Source organism: Bombus affinis, chromosome 4, assembly GCF_024516045.1.
Source record: "Bombus affinis isolate iyBomAffi1 chromosome 4, iyBomAffi1.2, whole genome shotgun sequence".
Lineage (NCBI taxonomy): Eukaryota > Metazoa > Arthropoda > Insecta > Hymenoptera > Apidae > Bombus > Bombus affinis.
In genome coordinates, this window is record NC_066347.1 from 1709168 (window position 1) to 1729661 (window position 20494).

Genomic DNA, 20494 nt, shown 5'->3' on the forward strand with positions numbered 1-20494 from the left:
TCTTCGAGATTGGTTTTGAAGGATCGCAATAAACTTCATGCGGTCGTTCGTGATATTCTATTCTGATAGAAGGATTAACTTGGCTATGTTATTTGGGCTATCTTTAATCAAATTTTATTTTCCTATTTTTTAAATATTACAAAAATTTCATAATTTTGAGGGTTGTTAATGGATCCCCGATAACCTATCAATCATATCTTGAATATAGTAATTTATTTTAGTTGGGTGTCTTCTATCTTTTTACATTTCATTTCATTTAAAGATAAATTACACATTTACGTACTTACATTTGCAAACATTAAGATTTAATAATTCATTTGCCTTGTTTATTTTTTTATTTTGTGATTGTAAACGTTCCTGATTAATTTTTTTCTCAAATATATAATACGGACTAATAACATAGGTACAGAGATTTTCGAATAGTTTTAAGAAAGTACTAATTTTCGTAGTTGTAGTTAATTAAATTGTAATTGTACATGTAAAAAGAAATGTGTGTATATTACACACAACGTTACGAAAGAAATGGAATCTAATAACCAACTAGAATAATTTCATCTGTATAAAATCAGCAAATTTCCTTTATACTTAACTTCGAATTACTTTTTCACGATAGTTCTTTTAACGCATATCACTTGATTATAAAGTAAATTTGTACAAGCATATTACTCCGTTTCTCCGAAGTTTGTCGAATACTATATAAACATAGATACCATCTAGTTTCTTCTACATTATTAACGTTTTACCGAAAGTATACATTACGTGTACCGGTTATAAGAATCCGTGTTATCATATGTCAGTTTAATTTTATAAGATTAACATCGCTCTTAAGTATATTTACACGTCACGAATTAAATAATTTACAAATCATTATTAAAATCGTTGTTACAAAGGAAGATGTATATCAGGTTGAATACATTACAAATAATCCGCTAGTGAAATATGAAAAATTTTGTCAAAGAGATTGATGAAGCTGTTTTTGTATTCTTTGTACATTTACAGATATTCGCCATAAAATAAATTATTATGAATTACTGTAACTCCTTGTTACGAAGCAACATATATACTGAATAAAACAGAATTAGATAAATTAGAAAAATTTGCTACCCAAGTTGAACGAGACTGCAAGTTTAATTAATTCTGCGCGTATTTTCAAATAAATTAACACGTACCGCTACGAGATAAATTGTTGCAAATTATGCAGGAATTTGTTTTTCGTGAAGGATAATGTGCATCGAGTTAAACGAATTCTGAAAAAACCACTAGATAATCACAACAGAGCGAAAAATCCACCAGTCAAAGAAATAGTAAAAGTTATGTACTATTTCTCTTTATACCGTACTGCAATATACGGATGGCGAATACGCGTGCGATTCCAGATTCAATTTACCTTTAAAAATCCTCTCAATCGCATTGTACTATCATTTATTTGCCCTTCACTGGGTAAATTTGATTCCAACCGATTCATGTTTTACGATACTCGCAACACGCTATAAGTAAATAGCCTAAGAACCCCTATATCTGAAATCAGACTATCAAACCAACCGTTTTCTTTCGACCCGAACGAAAGAAGCTACAAGCGGTACCAGTTACGTGACTGACTGTTATCTGGGTATATTTTACCCAAAATACGTTTTTATCAATACATAATAACAATTACAAGTCATCGCGATTGCATGATACGTTGCATTTCAATTTAACATGTAGTAGCTAGTTATTTAAGTACGATATTGATCAATGATAGAGTACTGATTAGATTAGTATAATAAGCAAAAGAGTTTCGTATGAATGTTTGCAGTTGGGAGAGTGGAAGAAAAGAAGTTTTAAGAGAACTGACCGTCAATGTTGCATGTAATGGTAAAATCTATGTTGTATTTCATATATGTATGTAATATCTAAATGGGTCTTTAGAGGAAAGGACAAAAGAACATAATAATGATGATTTGATTTAATAAATAATATTCAAAACAACGAAATGATTATAATGCTGTCGTATGTCTTATTCTCATACTCGGCATTCGACTTCCCGATTACACTACCCGGCTTCTACACTCGCTCAACTCACTCCTTCCCAACTCACACTGCGCACCTTCTGCACCCGTTCTCTCCGGCTACTAAAAACTTTATAATTCAACATTCTTACGATGTTAACACACATAACACCGTTACACTTTGCACATTAGGTCAAACACCGCTTGAGATTTTCGGCCATTCAATACTTTACATTCTTACGATATTAACACACATAACACCGTTACACTTTGCACATTAGGTCAAACACCGCTTGAGATTTTCGGCCATTCAATACTTTACATTCTTACGATATTAACACACATAACACCGTTACACTTTGCACATTAGGTCAAACACCGCTTGAGATTTTCGGCCATTCAATACTCTACATTCGTACGATATTAACACACATAACACCGTTACACTTTGCACATTATGTCAAACACCGCTTGAGATTTTCGGCCATTCAATACTTCACATTCTTACGATGTTAACACACATAACACCGTTACACTTTGCACATTAGGTCAAACACCGCTTGAGATTTTCGGCCATTCAATACTTCACATTCTTACGATGTTAACACACATAACACCGTTACACTTTGCACATTAGGTAAAACACCGCTTGAGATTTTCGGCCATTCAATACTTTACATTCTTACGATATTAACACACATAACACCGTTACACTTTGCACATTAGGTCAAACACCGCTTGAGATTTTCGGCCATTCAATACTTTACATTCTTACGATGTTAACACACATAACACCGTTACACTTTGCACATTAGGTCAAACACCGCTTGAGATTTTCGGCCATTCAATACTTTACATTCTTACGATATTAACACACATAACACCGTTACACTTTGCACATTAGATCAAACACCGCTTGAGATTTTCGGCCATTCAATACTTTACATTCTTACGATATTAACACAAATAACACCGTTACACTTTGCACATTAGGTCAAACACCGCTTGAGATTTTCGGCCATTCAATACTTTACATTCTTACGATATTAAGACACATAACACCGTTACACTTTGCACATTATGTCAAACACCGCTTGAGATTTTCGGCCATTCAATAATTTACATTCTTACGATATTAACACACATAACACCGTTACACTTTGCACATTAGGTCAAACACCGCTTGAGATTTTCGGCCATTCAATACTTTACATTCTTACGATGTTAACACACATAACACCGTTACACTTTGCACATTATGTCAAACACCGCTTGAGATTTTCGGCCATTCAAATTAACACACATAACACCGTTACACTTTGCACATTAGGTCAAACACCGCTTGAGATTTTCGGCCATTCAATGCTTTACATTCTTACGATATTGACACACATAACACCGTTACACTTTGCACATTAGGTCAAACATCGCTTGAGATTTTCGGCCATTCAATGCTTTACATTCTTACGATATTGACACACATAACACCGTTACACTTTGCACATTATGTCAAACACCGCTTGAGATTTTCGGCCATTCAATACTTTACATTCTTACGATATTAACACACATAACACCGTTACACTTTGCACATTAGGTCAAACATCGCTTGAGATTTTCGGCCATTCAATACTTTACATTCTTACGATATTAACACACATAACACCGTTACACTTTGCACATTAGGTGAAACATCGCTTGAGATTTTCGGCCATTCAATACTTTACATTCTTACGATATTAACACACATAACACCGTTACACTTTGCACATTAGGTCAAACACCGCTTGAGATTTTCGGCCATTCAATACTTTACATTCTTACGATATTAACACACATAACACCGTTACACTTTGCACATTAGGACAAACACCGCTTGAGATTTTCGGCCATTCAATACTCTACATTCTTACGATATTAACACACATAACACCGTTACACTTTGCACATTATGTCAAACACCGCTTGAGATTTTCGGCCATTCAAATTAACACACATAACACCGTTACACTTTGCACATTAGGTCAAACACCGCTTGAGATTTTCGGCCATTCAATACTCTACATTCTTACGATATTAACACACATAACACCATTACACTTTGCACATTAGGACAAACACCGCTTGAGATTTTCGGCCATTCAATACTCTACATTCTTACGATATTAACACACATAACACCGTTACACTTTGCACATTATGTCAAACACCGCTTGAGATTTTCGGCCATTCAATACTTCACATTCTTACGATGTTAACACACATAACACCGTTACACTTTGCACATTAGGTCAAACACCGCTTGAGATTTTCGGCCATTCAATACTTCACATTCTTACGATGTTAACACACATAACACCGTTACACTTTGCACATTAGGTAAAACACCGCTTGAGATTTTCGGCCATTCAATACTTCACATTCTTACGATGTTAACACACATAACACCGTTACACTTTGCACATTAGGTAAAACACCGCTTGAGATTTTCGGCCATTCAATACTTTACATTCTTGCGATATTAACACACATAACACCGTTACACTTTGCACATTATGTCAAACACCGCTTGAGATTTTCGGCCATTCAAATTAACACACATAACACCGTTACACTTTGCACATTAGGTCAAACACCGCTTGAGATTTTCGGCCATTCAATACTCTACATTCTTACGATATTAACACACATAACACCGTTACACTTTGCACATTATGTCAAACACCGCTTGAGATTTTCGGCCATTCAATACTTTACATTCTTACGATGTTAACACACATAACACCGTTACACTTTGCACATTAGGTCAAACACCGCTTGAGATTTTCGGCCATTCAATACTCTACATTCTTACGATATTAACACACATAACACCGTTACACTTTGCACATTATGTCAAACACTGCTTGAGATTTTCGGCCATTCAATACTTTACATTTTTACGATGTTAACACACTTAACACCGTTACACTTTGCACATTAGGTCCATTCTTACGATGTTAACACACTTAACACCGTTACACTTTGCACATTAGGTCCATTCTTACGATGTTAACACACTTAACACCGTTACACTTTGCACATTAGGTCAAACACCGCTTGAGATTTTCGGACATTCAATACTTTACATTCTTACGATATTAACACACATAACACCGTTACACTTTGCACATTAGGTCAAACACCGCTTGAGATTTTCGGCCATTCAATGCTTTACATTCTTACGATATTAACACACATAACACCGTTACACTTTGCACATTAGGTCAAACACCGCTTGAGATTTTCGGCCATTCAATACTTTACATTCTTACGATATTAATACACATAACACCGTTACACTTTGCACATTAGGTCAAACACCGCTTGAGATTTTCGGCCATTCAATACTTTACATTCTTACGATATTAACACACATAACACCGTTACACTTTGCACATTATGTCAAACACCGCTTGAGATTTTCGGCCATTCAATACTTTACATTCTTACGATGTTAACACACATAACACCGTTACACTTTGCACATTAGGTCAAACACCGCTTGAGATTTTCGGCCATTCAATACTCTACATTCTTACGATATTAACACACATAACACCGTTACACTTTGCACATTATGTCAAACACCGCTTGAGATTTTCGGCCATTCAATACTTTACATTCTTACGATGTTAACACACTTAACACCGTTACACTTTGCACATTAGGTCAAACACCGCTTGAGATTTTCGGCCATTCAATACTTTACATTCTTACGATATTAACACACATAACACCGTTACACTTTGCACATTAGGTCAAACACCGCTTGAGATTTTCGGCCATTCAATGCTTTACATTCTTACGATATTAACACACATAACACCGTTACACTTTGCACATTAGGTCAAACACCGCTTGAGATTTTCGGCCATTCAATACTTTACATTCTTACGATATTAACACACATAACACCGTTACACTTTGCACATTAGGTCAAACACCGCTTGAGATTTTCGGCCATTCAATACTTTACATTCTTACGATATTAACACACATAACACCGTTACACTTTGCACATTAGGTCAAACACCGCTTGAGATTTTCGGGCATTCAATACTCTACATTACCATTTCCTTTTTCTCGTTTCTTTTTTGTATAAATAAGAGATCCAGAAATTTCAGGACATTCCGTCCTGGTTTATGGAAGAAACAATATTCACGAACCATTTCGTACAAACCGCTAACATATCAATTTTCAACTTACGCATAACCGGTGACAGTCGATTGACATTTTCGGCATGTATCCCACGGCATTATTAAAGCCCCTTGACTACGAGAATCCTGCATCTAATCGATCGTGTCCGTTTGTTTCTGCTCCATGATAAGGGCTAATCGTGCGGAACGTTCTCCTTCGGCTCGCCCACTCACCAAATTTACATATCCGACCATCGTTTTACGTGATAATGGTGGCCTCGATCGATCCGCATGAATATCCCGCGAGCATCGATTCCCTTCGTCACGTCCGATATTTCAAACAATAATCTTCTCGGGAAAAAATCGACAATGACGCGACGTTCATAGAAACCACGTTATTTCCGCTTTTTAAATAGCTCTTCGGGCTATTACAGGGGTTTTATTCGTTTCTGGCCTCGTCTTTGACGAATATTTCGTTGGTCGGAAACATAGCTTCAAGTATTTTGTGAAATCGCTGCAATTTTATACAGTGATGTTTCAAGAGAGTCTTTTATATTAAAATTAAGATAGTATCTATCTCTTTTGGAGTTAATTTTCTTGTTGATTCTGCTTTGATTCAAAGCAGACATCTGTAAATATAGAAGACAATTCTGTTTCACACAATCTTTGATCTTGTTGATTTTTCACAAGTAACTTAACTTTATAATCTGCTGATATTACGTATGAAATGATAAGCACTACTTTTAATTGCTACTTTGATATTAATGCGCTTAAAAATATTTTAAACAACTGTTCTACGAGCGTAAAATGGATAGCAGATATGTTTCAAAACTTCTCGTTTATACAAAATTATTATACATCTTCTCTAAACGCAGAAGATAGTAGTATCATAATTCTATAATGCGATTCATCTATTAAAGAAACTTTTCGCGTTCAGGTGAAATTTTGGCGCCGATATGGCGTGTGTAATTCGAAAACTCAATATTCTTGAAACATAATCATAAGCCAATAATCTCATCGGACAGGCGCTTCACGATGGTTGAAGTTCGCTTTGATACACAGACAAGCCGAATTGCCAGCGGGCTCGTGATTTATAATTAAATCTTCATTAAAAATGACTGGTCCGGTACTTTCTGTTTTTCCCGTTTAATCACACCCGAACGTGCGAAATTTCATGCCACGTCTCATGCGATTTATTTCGCCCTTTCTGATCATTATGCATATTCAATTTCACCGGATAAATTTTGTGTGTCGGCGCGTCGATTCCAATTTATCGTTCGAATATTTTTTCCCTGGATTTCTGTGGTTTTCTTCCATGGGAGCGTATTTGGAAACGGAGCCATTCTATTCGATTGATAGCCATAGAGACTATTCCTTTCATTGCGTTCTTCGGTAAAGAAATATTTTACAAGATGGTATTTTCAGATATATCGGATCTTTCCAGTTGTATTTACGAAAATCGTTACACGTCTATTTATCGAGTCGGTGAAAAAGGTAATATCCGTTTTGCGGATGTGAAATCAATTTGTACACTATGATATAATTTTTCTAAATTCATTCTTTCGTATCGACTACAGGATTATTGGCGATTATCTTGAAATTTATTATTATTTATGTCACCTTACAATTGTAGCGGCACTCGACAACAAATACCGCTACACGACACCAACTAAACAACAGATATGGTAGCGAAGTGATTTTCGCTTTAGGTTTTGAACGTTTGGGACCCGGGTTCGATTCCCGGCGCCCCGTGATCCTATTTTTCTACCGCGCATCAAAATAAAAGAATAATTAGCAGTGCCCCAGCCGACAACTACTACTATCACCGACGACAACAGAACGCACGCACACCTCTACACAATAAATGAATCTATGCAAGTAAGTAACTTTATTTCTGAAAAACTGAATATTCTTCGCATTTCTGTAATGAGATTGACAATAATTTGAATTGATCTGTTTGGCTTCTGAGGCACTCATGTACAACTTAAAATAATTATTCCACTGTAACAATAATTGTAGCAAGTATCAAGTTTTAGAGCTGCTCGCAATTAGTCGCATTATAGATTTTTATCTGTTCATACCAAAACACAATTACTTATTTGCTCGATTCCATTCTGAATTCTGATTGCGTTGCCACTAAACGAGTGAGATTAATTAAACAAATGAAACGCCATCAAGCGTTCATACATGGCCTTTGTATTATTCACGGATATAATTACCGACGAAGCGTCACATTACAACATGTGCATTACGAAATGAGGTCAAATTTTTAAACTGCAATCAGAATTTTATTTAAAGAACTAATCCATGAAATTCAAATTAATCGCCTAATTGATCATGGAAGTTCAACGATATCATTTAACAACACCAATGATCGCCAGTTAAAGGGAAACAGATAAATGATTGTTTCGACTGTACGAAACGAGAAGTTTATTCAAAATACTCAGTCGAGGATCGTACCATGACTGAACGAAACATATATCTCATAGCTATAAATTTTCCGTATGCTGTTTGAACGTGAAATTAATTTCATGTCGCGTAAAAGCGACGAATTAATTAAAAACGCTCGGCGTCATTGTCGAACAGGATTCGTACAGTTCCTATAATTATCGCCGTCCCTACATCTTCCGCGGTACCTACAATTCGTACAGTCTCTCTAACTATCGCCGTCCCTACATCTTTCGCGGTACCTACAATTCGTACAGTCTCTCTAACTATCGCCGTCCCTACATCTTCCGCGGTGCCTACAATACGTATAGTCCCTATAACTATCGCCGTCCCTACATCTTCCGCGGTGCCTACAATTCGTATAGTCCCTATAACTATCGCCGTCCCTACATCTTCCGCGGTGCCTACAATTCGTATAGTCCCTATAATTATCGCCGTCCCTACATCTTCCGCGGTGCCTACAATTCGTATAGTCCCTATAACTATCGCCGTCCCTACATCTTCCGCGGTGCCTACAATTCGTATAGTCCCTATAACTATCGCCGTCCCTACATCTTCCGCGGTGCCTACAATTTGTATAGTCCCTATAATTATCGCCGTCCCTACATCTTCCGCGGTGCCTACAATTCGTATAGTCCCTATAACTATCGCCGTCCCTACATCTTCCGCGGTGCCTACAATTCGTATAGTCCCTATAATTATCGCCGTCCCTACATCTTCCGCGGTGCCTACAATTCGTATAGTCCCTATAACTATCGCCGTCCCTACATCTTCCGCGGTGCCTACAATTCGTATAGTCCCTATAACTATCGCCGTCCCTACATCTTCCGCGGTGCCTACAATTCGTATAGTCCCTATAACTATCGCCGTCCCTACATCTTCCGCGGTGCCTACAATTCGTAGAGTCCCTATAACTATCGCCGTCCCTACATCTTCCGCGGTGCCTACAATTCGTATAGTCCCTATAACTATCGCCGTCCCTACATCTTCCGCGGTGCCTACAATTCGTAGAGTCCCTATAACTATCGCCGTCCCTACATCTTCCGCGGTGCCTACAATTCGTATAGTCCCTATAACTATCGCCGTCCCTACATCTTCCGCGGTGCCTACAATTCGTATAGTCCCTATAACTATCGCCGTCCCTACATCTTCCGCGGTGCCTACAATTCGTAGAGTCCCTATAACTATCGCCGTCCCTACATCTTCCGCGGTGTCTACAATTCGTATAGTCCCTATAACTATCGCCGTCCCTACATCTTCCGCGGTGCCTACAATTCGTATAGTCCCTATAACTATCGCCGTCCCTACATCTTCCGCGGTGCCTACAATTCGTATAGTCCCTATAATTATCGCCGTCCCTACATCTTCCGCGGTGCCTACAATTCGTAGAGTCCCTATAACTATCGCCGTCCCTACATCTTCCGCGGTACCTACAATTCGTACAATCTCTGTAACTATCGCTGTCCCTACATCTTTCGCGGTACCTAGAGCTCTTACTGTCTATATAACTATCGCCGTCCCTACATCTCTAAGAATTTCGTCGTCTTTCGCGGTGCATTCCCTCACCGTTCCTATATCTTTCAGAGTATTCCTTCAGCTCTCGCGGGCCTAGAACTCCTATAGCTCTCACTCTCTCATCTAAGAATAATCCTTCTTCTTCTAAACCGCGTCTCCCTGCGATAGCTCGAAAATACAAATATTATTATTATATTATAGAAATTCGATATAATGGCTATTCTTATAGTGTTACAAGAATTACGTAAATATAATAATTATTGCGATTGTTTTCAGATATTCTTGCGAATAGATTCGTTTACGATATTAATACATTAATAATATAACAGTATTGAGAAAGGAAAATTTAGAGAAGAGAAACAAGACAAAATCTTTTGTATTCAAGTAAGCCTAAGCATCTTCAAGAACTATATAATGACACAAAAAAAGGTAGGTGACGAGAGAAAAAAGAATAGAAAATTGAAGAGTGTCCACATATATCAGTACATATATAAAAAAAGCAGAGATTTATTTCTTCTGTACTGGATCTAACGAGTCAGATTTAACATAATCTGAAATATTGTTACTCCAGGGATAAATAGTTTGGAGAAATATCACATTTCGAATGAATTTTCTCATAATCTTCCATAATTTCCGTTCCAGTAATGATTAAATATTATCGCCTGAAACCTTTATCCTCAAATATTCAGATACCATCTAGTCATATTTAATTGACGCAATTATACGTTTCATTTCTGATGGATAAAGTCTATTTCAAAACTTCTATGGAATGGGGGAAGTATTCATTAACTTACTATGGTCATTATTATAATCCTCTAAAAATACACTTTTCATATCATGATTTTATAACAGTTCAACTTTCCTCAACTATAATATTATCAGTACCACTGCTTAAAATTTCGTTTTCTCTATATAAAATACCAGAAATATTAAGTTTCGATATTAAATTAAATTGTTAAATCAACGTAGGTATTCGTTTCCGTAAAAACTTCTTTATCATCTCTCTGAAAACGACATCGAACACGGATACTAGCAGATGAAGAATACGTGTAATTTGATGAAAAAATTTTACGATGGAGTTGAGATTACTTCGCCATAATGATTGATTCTTGGTGGAACGTGACTCGTCTCTGATTTCTGACCTGACCAGTTTGACCATTGGTATAACTAAGTACGTATCTTGACGTTGATCGTGAACCGTAAATTCAATCCATATATACGGTGATTAATTTCTTTAGTTATACTAGAAGTTGTAACGAAATCTCTTGATTCCTTATATCCCTCGAATTTCTTTGAAAACTAAGAAACATGCTTCGGTTTACTTTATTACAAGACGAATGATCTCAGAAATTGCAAATCTCCGTAATTTATTTATCGTTATTTCTTTGATATTGAATTCCGATTAAGAATGAGATACACCCTCATTCACAAAATATTAGAACACCTGTTGGTCTTATATAAAGTATAATATTTGATTTAGATTGCCAAAACACGATTAATCGACCAGAATTATATGACCGTGCTCGATAATGACATAGAATGAATATTAAAAATTTGGAAATTTGTATGCACCCCGTATATGTATATAATGTGTGTTGTTTGGTATAATACATAAAATTATCGTAACTAAGAGGCTAAGTTTAATAATTACATGGTCGTTTTGTTATTAGATAATTTTAACTATTAATTTACCATAAGGTTATAAATAATCTTTCAATTACAATAAAGGGAAATTAACTCAAAATGGGCTTGTTAAGTTACTTTTACTCTTCATAAATTTTTATTCTTTTATTTTATTATTTTTTACTCTTCTTTTACTTTTACTTATTTTAACTTTTACTCTTCTGCATAAAACACACATATAAGTCAATCCCATTTGAACGCTGTATATTTATGTTATATCATAATGCAGCTACTTCTATTACAATCAGTACCTTTACATTTTCCACCTTTAAATAATCTCCTAAATTGTCGATCCATAAAGATATGAGATATAATTTACCTATCTATATAACATTCCATTAAAAATATTGATTACCGCAATAATATTCAACAATTTCGCTGAAATGCCTCTCACTGGTACCAAATCTAATTTACATTACCAGCCACATCAGTCTCACTACGCAAATGCAATGCATTTAGGAGTATGTATGTAACTATTATGCCTGCAAGTAGAGCAGCCAAGCGATTTCTGCGGCATGTTCGCAGTATACGAGCGTCAAAGAGGGATCACAAGGCGTGGAAGACCATTACCCCGATTCTTCGAGATTCCTCCATCAACCTGGATCATCCCGCCATCGTTTTCTACCAGCTTGGGCCGACCTGACTCTCGTTTCGGTTAGATCGTCCGTCCAAAAACTGCTTGTACGTATATATACGTCGACGAACGATGTTCAACGGTATCTCATTGTCACGTGATACGGAACCTTTTTACCGCTATCCTTCTTTCCATGACTGATTCACCCCTCGTCCTTTTTATGGGACTCGACTCGATCGTACCACGATCACCGTACACGACGTTATCAAGCGACTAACATCGAAAGACGCGTAAATCGTGGCAAACTTTCGACCGTGGGTCCTTGGAATGTTGTGTCTCCATTATCGGGCAAAGAATGAAGCACTCTATATCGAGTATTTCTTTATTTTAAGGTGAGTGAATGTTAGTGATAGCGAATGAAATTGTAAAACGAGGGGTCTTTTTTTTCATTATTGGGATTTGATTTCATCGAGATTGATGGTATGTAGTTTCTTTTGAAACAGTGCCTGAGATCGCTGAGAATAGAAATTAAATTCCTAAAACTTTTAAACAGTTAAAATTTTTCAGAAGATATTACTCTAAGATAATTATCTTCTATTTTGTATGCTATTAATATACGCCTTTTCAGACAGAATGCAAAATGTATTAAATTACTTTGTTCACTTCTCCCGTATCCACGTCTTATACCATCTCGCGACACGTTAATTTTCTGCAAGAGCACCGACTCCATCGTAACAAAGATTTATGCGAGTAACCTGCTTCCACAGTATGGTATCGCTTCAGCATGTTTATTGAATTAAAAGAATATTAGAGGGGAAAGATGTTTTCTCATTCATTGCCACTTCTGAGGAAAATGAAAATTTCTATTTTGTTATCTTCTTTTCTATCTCACTCTATATTGCTCTATCATTAACTTATACAATGGTGTGTAAATATTTTCTGTAGCCATGGATTGTTTCGTTTCCATTAGTAAAATTTATTATTGAATTACGGTTTATGAAAAGCAATTAATATATCCATTTAATTCGACAGAAAATGTTGAGAAAACCGCTTCTCAGAGAGAGAAAGCGTTCCATAGAAATTGAGAACGTTCTTCAAGTTGCAATTAAACCCACGCGTTTCTTTGCATAGTCGTTCAAAAGATATACCTAAAGCCCTGGTTTTCCTTGAAATGACATTAAAAGAGGTAGTCGAGGCGATAAATCTGGAATATATTTCATTTTCATTCCCCGTGAATGAGAATCGTCAGAATGCAATGCAATCGCAAGTTCTCTAGGTAATTCCGTGACTACTTGATGAAGTATATAATATTCTCAGATTCAGACAAGGGTTCAGACGTATTCGTTTAAAAGAGCGGAAAGCAGACTGGCTGTCCTGAATGGGTCATCTCGAGAATGTCATGATTCACGCTCCCGAGACTTTAACGCATGGTAATCGAATTGCTGCGTTTTCCAGTAAAACAGACAGGCGTTGATAAATGGAGAATGTAAAATATAATAAAAATATAAATAAAAAAAAATATAAATAAAAAAAAATGTAACTATAAAATAATGTAATATGTGATGAACAATGTAATAATGTAATTGTAACGCAATATAGTTTAAACTATAGAAAACGTTAATATTCAGTTTTACAGTAAACGTTCAAATAAATTCGTGAATCAGTGTATGTAGTAGCTTTAAAAATATTACCAGTGAAAACAATTATCCAATATGTGTAATTTTAAAAACGGTATTTAAAAGAATTGATATTTAACGGCAAGAGAAAATATTTATTAAACAACAACCGATTAGAAGTGATCGATAAAAATCATTTATAATAAAATATACAAACAAATAGAGCGATTTTTCGTATTTATTGAAAACGGGAATAGAGAACAAAAGGATTACTAGGTAAGCGAGAAACACGCATCATTATCAAATATTTGTAGTATTTTTTAGTTTACCGATATACATAGATTCGTTGTCGCCTACTTTTAATAATAAAAGGTTATGGAACATTCTATCATACACAACCGATCATAACCGCCGTTTATATCGATATCTTGTGTGAACATTGCCACGGTATTTGCATCTGAAATTTGAAATATTTTATCGTTTCTATACATGTTTGATGGTATGTATTGTGTTGCATGCTCGTTTTCAACAAACCTCTGTATCATATTTCTTTTCCCCAGAGAAAATTATAGTTAGTTAAATGTAGGAAAAATTATGTTGATTAAAACTATATCAATTAAATATAGCAAAAATTACGTTATACAATTACACGTGGATAATTAACTGGAATTTAAAATACATATAATATTTGTGTATAATAATTTTCAATTTTTTCAGATTTGTATTATAGAATATTTATCTGTAATAAATATTTATATTATAAAACTGAGAATTTCTGTACAGAAGAAATCAAAGAATTATTGTTCATTAAATTTAATTTCGATTCTGTTATGTATTTTCTATATTCAATTTTATTTGAATGTTATTTCTAATTATTTAGTTATTTGTTATAGCTTGTAGTTTAGTTATTTGTGTAGCTTCTATCTTAATTTTCGCTAAAATCATACCTTTGTCATAAAATACGTAAAGAAAACGAACTATAACATGTTTCCGCCACTCGGTGAAGTACAAGAGAGTACAGGTATAAACTCTTTCGACAGGAAATTACGAAATTCTCCTCGCCCATTGTTAAAACATAAACATAAGTAGTGCTTTATATTTTCTGCATCAAAAGACGCAGTTTTGGTCGTTTTTAACTCGAGGAGATATGTGCAGATGCACGGCGCGGAAACATTTTTGAGAATAAGATAAATTCCTTTCTATTTAAGTTTTAAGTTGTTACGAATGACCCGAGACAATACAAGGAATTTGTGACACTTTTCAAAATGTAAATACCAGAGATGAAGGTTTAGAACTTCGCTTTTAAAAATAATATTAAATATAATATAATATAATATATAATATTAAAATAATAATAATCTTTGATAAAGGAAGCTTGAGTCAAACTTTGATAACACGAAGATCGACAAAAAATGATCTAAATGTTGCATTCGTCAGCAATACTCTTCTGTATAAGACTAGTTCAACAATTATTTGGCGAAACGAATCTCGATTCAAATTACGTAAATTACCAAATCATATTTGATTGCAAAAGTTGAGAATAACGTAAAATTCACAAATTCAACATTCAATTGATGATTTTGAGTCGTATATTACTGTCAACAAACTCCTAATTAATTACAACTTTAAAGTTCATCAATTTAATTACATAATTACTGTAGTTCACATGATAAATTCTAAAATAACATTATGCTACTTGAAATTAATTACCTAATTGATTAACTCAAGCGAAAATTACAAAAATCAAGCAATTTCCTAAACCTACAAGTTTTTTACATATGGATTACATGCATTTCTGAAAGAATCGAGTAATAAAGTCTCTTGAACTACTTTGGATTCTCGAGTGCTCGAGTTGATTACAATTGATTTTTTAATCCATGTGTGGAATAGTGACATCGTAAAAAATTCAATTATAGCGTAATCCTTGAGATAGGATAGGGCGATATGAAGCAACAGTGATCTCTATTCGACAACGAATTTCAACGGGTTCCGAGGAAAAAGGTTAATTGATTTTTTAATTGGATATACAGACACAAATTTGTAATATATAAGAGTATTATTTGTAATCGTTCGACTTTGTTTTTTACGCGGGACTCCGACTAGCATCGTAACATCGCATTGTTCATCGATACAAATTTCCTTCTAAAATTTTATTCACGAATATTATACACGATGTAGTGAATTTCATTTAAATCTACTTTTAATTAATATTTGAACAGACATAATGTTTGAAGTGAATAAAAGGTGTTACTAAAGATAAGAATTTATATTTTAATCCAAGTGTTATTCTGGGCATAGAGCAATACAAAATTTTATGAATATAAAGTATAAGGACTTAAAAAAGTTTTCCAACTGTTCACTCTTACTTAACTGAGCGCCAAAAATTCCTATATTAATATTTCAAGCGGAGACAGGAATGTATTATACATAAAGGACAACGCTGTTTTCAAAGTTCGGAAAAATATATGGTATAAAAGTTCGAACATGACGACAAAAGTGTTCGAGTAAAAAGTTAGTATCGGTCGTTACTATCTTCATAAAGAAAGCAGAATGTGTGACCGGAGTTACTAACTTCCTGCAATTTTTTACGCTCTTTAATCGCATAATCCTTGCTTTAAAGCTCTCAAGTATTGTTCTCTAATTTTTTACTTTTATGTCATCACGATTTTCTGGTCTTCTAGAAACGAAAATCAAAGTATTGTTTTCTTTTCATTGATATGTATGAAATATGAAATTATTAAACTGTAGGAAAATTTGATATAGATTTAGGTTTGTAATGGAACGTTCAATATATTAACCAATTAATTAATCGCATGTCTGCATATAGTTAATCGATAAAATAGTTCATTTTATTTCAAATAATTTTTTCTATTGTCTATTATACGTATAATATTTTATGTATAGTAACATTTAAAATATGAAGCTCATAGTAATATGTTTGACGATTCAACTAAGTCTCTCTCGAGCATTAGTGTAAAAGAATTAATAATACAAATTTTAACTGTTTCAATTTCTCATCTTACTGTTCTACTAAATTGAAATGAAAAAATGACTGTTGGAATAACAATTGATAGCAAAAATAATCGGTAGTTCCACGGCAAAACAGCTTAGTTAATTATGTTTGAAGCTTTATTAAATTTCCGTCTAACGGCGCTGCCTCGAGAAATTAAATAAAATATCATTCTTACGATTCATCACGTGAATCGCTCGAACAATTTGTTTAACCACCAAAAACATGACTGCAGGTTAAAACAACGATCTAGGGAAATTCAGGAGATTTGGTGTTTAAATCAGACAGATTTGGTGTTTAAATTTCGGTAGCTGCAGCAAGATAGGGGCAAAGTAAACTGTGTTAATCAAATATATTTGAATGAAGTACTAAAGGAAACTGAATTCTTGAAGCGTTATTAAACGTTCGAAGTTTTTCTGCGTCGAAACAATATTTTTGAAATAAATTACGGTCCCCTAATTATCTACGGAATCAAACCTAACAAAGATAGGGAGACAGAAAATAAAAAATGTATATAAAAAGGGAGAAAAATATTGTAATATAATGAACGTTCCTAAAGTGAAGTTAAACTCTGTATAAACGAACGATATTGATATTGTTCAGAAAATTGCGACTCAAAGTTGGCAATTTTTATTGATATAAAAAAAAAAGAATTTTAATCACCGGATTAAATATACGAACTTCGTTTTTGTTGGAAGATTTAATCATAAAGAATTGTCCTCCTTAGATGATTCTTCCTCAAATTTTGTCCAAAAAGTAACACATTTTTAGATATATTTCCATTAAAAATATTACTAAAACATATAAAAATAATATAAATAATATCCAATAGCAATACTATTAATTTAATACATTAATATAAACATATTAAGAATATTTTTACTCTGTACATCTGTCTCGGTTCGACTCTTAAAAGTTCAAATAAAATATTTCCATGTTTCATATTTGAATCATTTCATATTTTCAAAAGGAGCAAATATTTTCTTTTCCGTCGTAATTCACTTGAACGTCCATAATATACAATATTTCACGGTAAGCACAGTCATGTGTGTCCGTAGCAAATCCTTTCTTGTCTATACATACATATAGCTGTCCGATTCAAAAGGAAAATCCATCCTTGAAAAATGCAATTGGACCTCGACTAAAATAAAAAACGAAAAACGCGATTCTCGCCTGTGCCTATGGATTCCTCCATAAAATGCACAATCAGCTTAGTGATTTACGACTTTGCTCTAATTTTTTGCACTTCCTGTCTGGTTCGCATAATTTTCTTCGCAAAACTGCATCATCATCACTGCGCATCGTCTGAGCTCATGCGATCGACTTTTACGAATAGCTTTTACAAATTCTTTCTTCTTTTCTTTTTCGTTTTTGAGAAAAGAATGTTCCATTGCACACAGTCTCCATTTGAAGAACAAAAACTAGAGGGTCACGTGGATTAACGTAGTAAATGTTCTCGTTTCGTAGACTCGATGGTAGTTTGCGAAAGACAACGAAGAAATGAGTGGTTCGGAAGATTCAAGGATCTTACGTTCCTTGGTGTGAAAAATTTGCGCACTATAGCGAATTGGGTTGAGGATAAAACGACGGAAACTTGGATAACGGTAGAACAGAGATATCATGTTACTTCGTTTGCTTTTAAGAGAATTGTGATATTCGTAGAGAATGGTTATGAGATAATAGAGGGGTGAAGCGAGAATTTTGGAAGTTAAAACAAGATATTTTCAAAGTAAAACGAAGTAAGAAGATCCGATTATAAGACTGTTGATTGAAGCATATCTTAAGTAATCACCTTGCAGTAACATTATACATTTTGCACAAACTTATTCAAAGTTAGAAGATGATATCATGCACATGATAACGTTACGTTATTACGAAATCACATGATTTCTTACGTTAAACACTCATTGATGAAATTAAGTATAAAACAACAATTATTGAGACTGTACATATTTTATATCTTTTTATTTATCATTATTTTATCTAGTCGTTCTATGTAATCACATAGTATTAACTTGAGAGCTAGGTTAGAGGACCAATTTCTCTATCGAAATTAGAGTTCCATGCACGATATTGCATCGTCATAGAACACAGAGTTTGGCACATCATTGTATTTACCTATGTACCTGCGCATTACAACATACTATCCTATTACGAGCATCATGTGAATTGATCATAATGCTGGATGATAAGTACATGCGCCGTTATACCATAATTGCGTTCTAGTATTCCTCCATAATAATGAAACTGGCCTTTACTCAAATTGCGCTTAGAAGTGCCTAGTCGAAGACCAATCAAGAAATCATATTGTACGCTTCAGTCAAATTACGCATGAAAGTCAAATCTTTCAATATCGTGTTAATTTTACTCCGCGATTTGTATTCTTCTGCTTAAGAGAGTATTAACTATGATCAACTCACAAAAGAAACGCTGCTTAACTTGACTATTACATATATCAAATTGAATATATGAAAAATAATCTGTAGTTCCGTTTGGAAATTTTCATGGAACACATTTACGAATATATTATGTGTATTGTAAAAGACTCTTCACAATTTTATTTTTTTAGTATTGAGATGAGGTACTATTATTACAATTGTATCAGTAAAATTTTAAACAAATTCGATAATAAATATAAAAGTTACAAGATATTAATTGCCGAAAAATATAGTTTGTGAAAAATTACTATAAAATAATATTAAAAATAAAAAATATTTAAGTAGTAAAATATTTAATAGTTTAATAAGTAGTAATAATAAGTAGTAATAAGTTTAATAATAATAATACTAATATTTAAGTAGTAAAAAGTAAAAAAATATTATAATAATGTAATAGTTGTTTTAAATATATAATTAATGCAAAAAGTAATACCACTAAATATTAACACTTATTAATGAAGACTTCTTATTGTTCATATACTTATTGGAAATTTGAAAATGAAAAAATGTACAGAATGCAGTAACATGCAGTATGTAAAATAGTCAAGATTATTACGAAATATTAATTTGAATATTTAACGAAGCAAATTATCCATCAAACCTAATGAAATGTTTGGATAATTGTGAATAAGAGATTAATATGAAAAATATTATGTATATGTAAGAATAATACTAACCAACGCACTGCAAGGATTACAGAAGTCAATTGAAACGTCTAAATTTCTAATATCGGAAAACAAACTATTTCTCGTCGAAGAAGATGAAGATTAAACCGTACTATATGTTATATTTCCCAAGTTGTTGGTGCACTGGGGATCAAACTAAAAATTGCAGGAACAAAGAGAAGTCGAATTGCGAGCATTCCTCGTGAGACTCGGAGTAATTCGTTTTTTCAATTAGCCTGTTCGAATGGGATTCCCATCTCGGGCGTAGGACTTCGTTGGACCTGCAATTTATCTCGCACGTCGAATCTTACGAAACTGTTAAACAGGAACCAATTAGTTCAGTTACCACGATGTATTTGCAGACGAAGAAAGACGTCGG

General features: G+C 34.1%; 1 protein-coding gene and 1 long non-coding RNA gene across 11 annotated transcripts in view; one reads left to right on the forward strand and one right to left on the reverse strand.

Annotated features, from left to right (window-relative positions):
- LOC126915292 (5-hydroxytryptamine receptor 1-like) overlaps positions 1–20494 on the reverse strand; it is a 210057-nt gene that overhangs the window by 134058 nt on the left and 55505 nt on the right. The gene's annotated exons all lie outside the window — the stretch shown is intronic.
- LOC126915309 (uncharacterized) lies at positions 979–5727 on the forward strand. Of its 10 annotated transcripts, XR_007710152.1 has the most exons (7): positions 979–2180; positions 2715–2803; positions 3853–3941; positions 4101–4189; positions 4616–4704; positions 4794–4882; positions 5521–5727. It is a non-coding gene; the product is annotated as an uncharacterized LOC126915309 (long non-coding RNA). The 10 variants fall into 10 exon arrangements; XR_007710157.1 differs by lacking the exon at positions 4616–4704; XR_007710153.1 differs by lacking the exon at positions 4101–4189 and having other exon boundaries at positions 980–2180.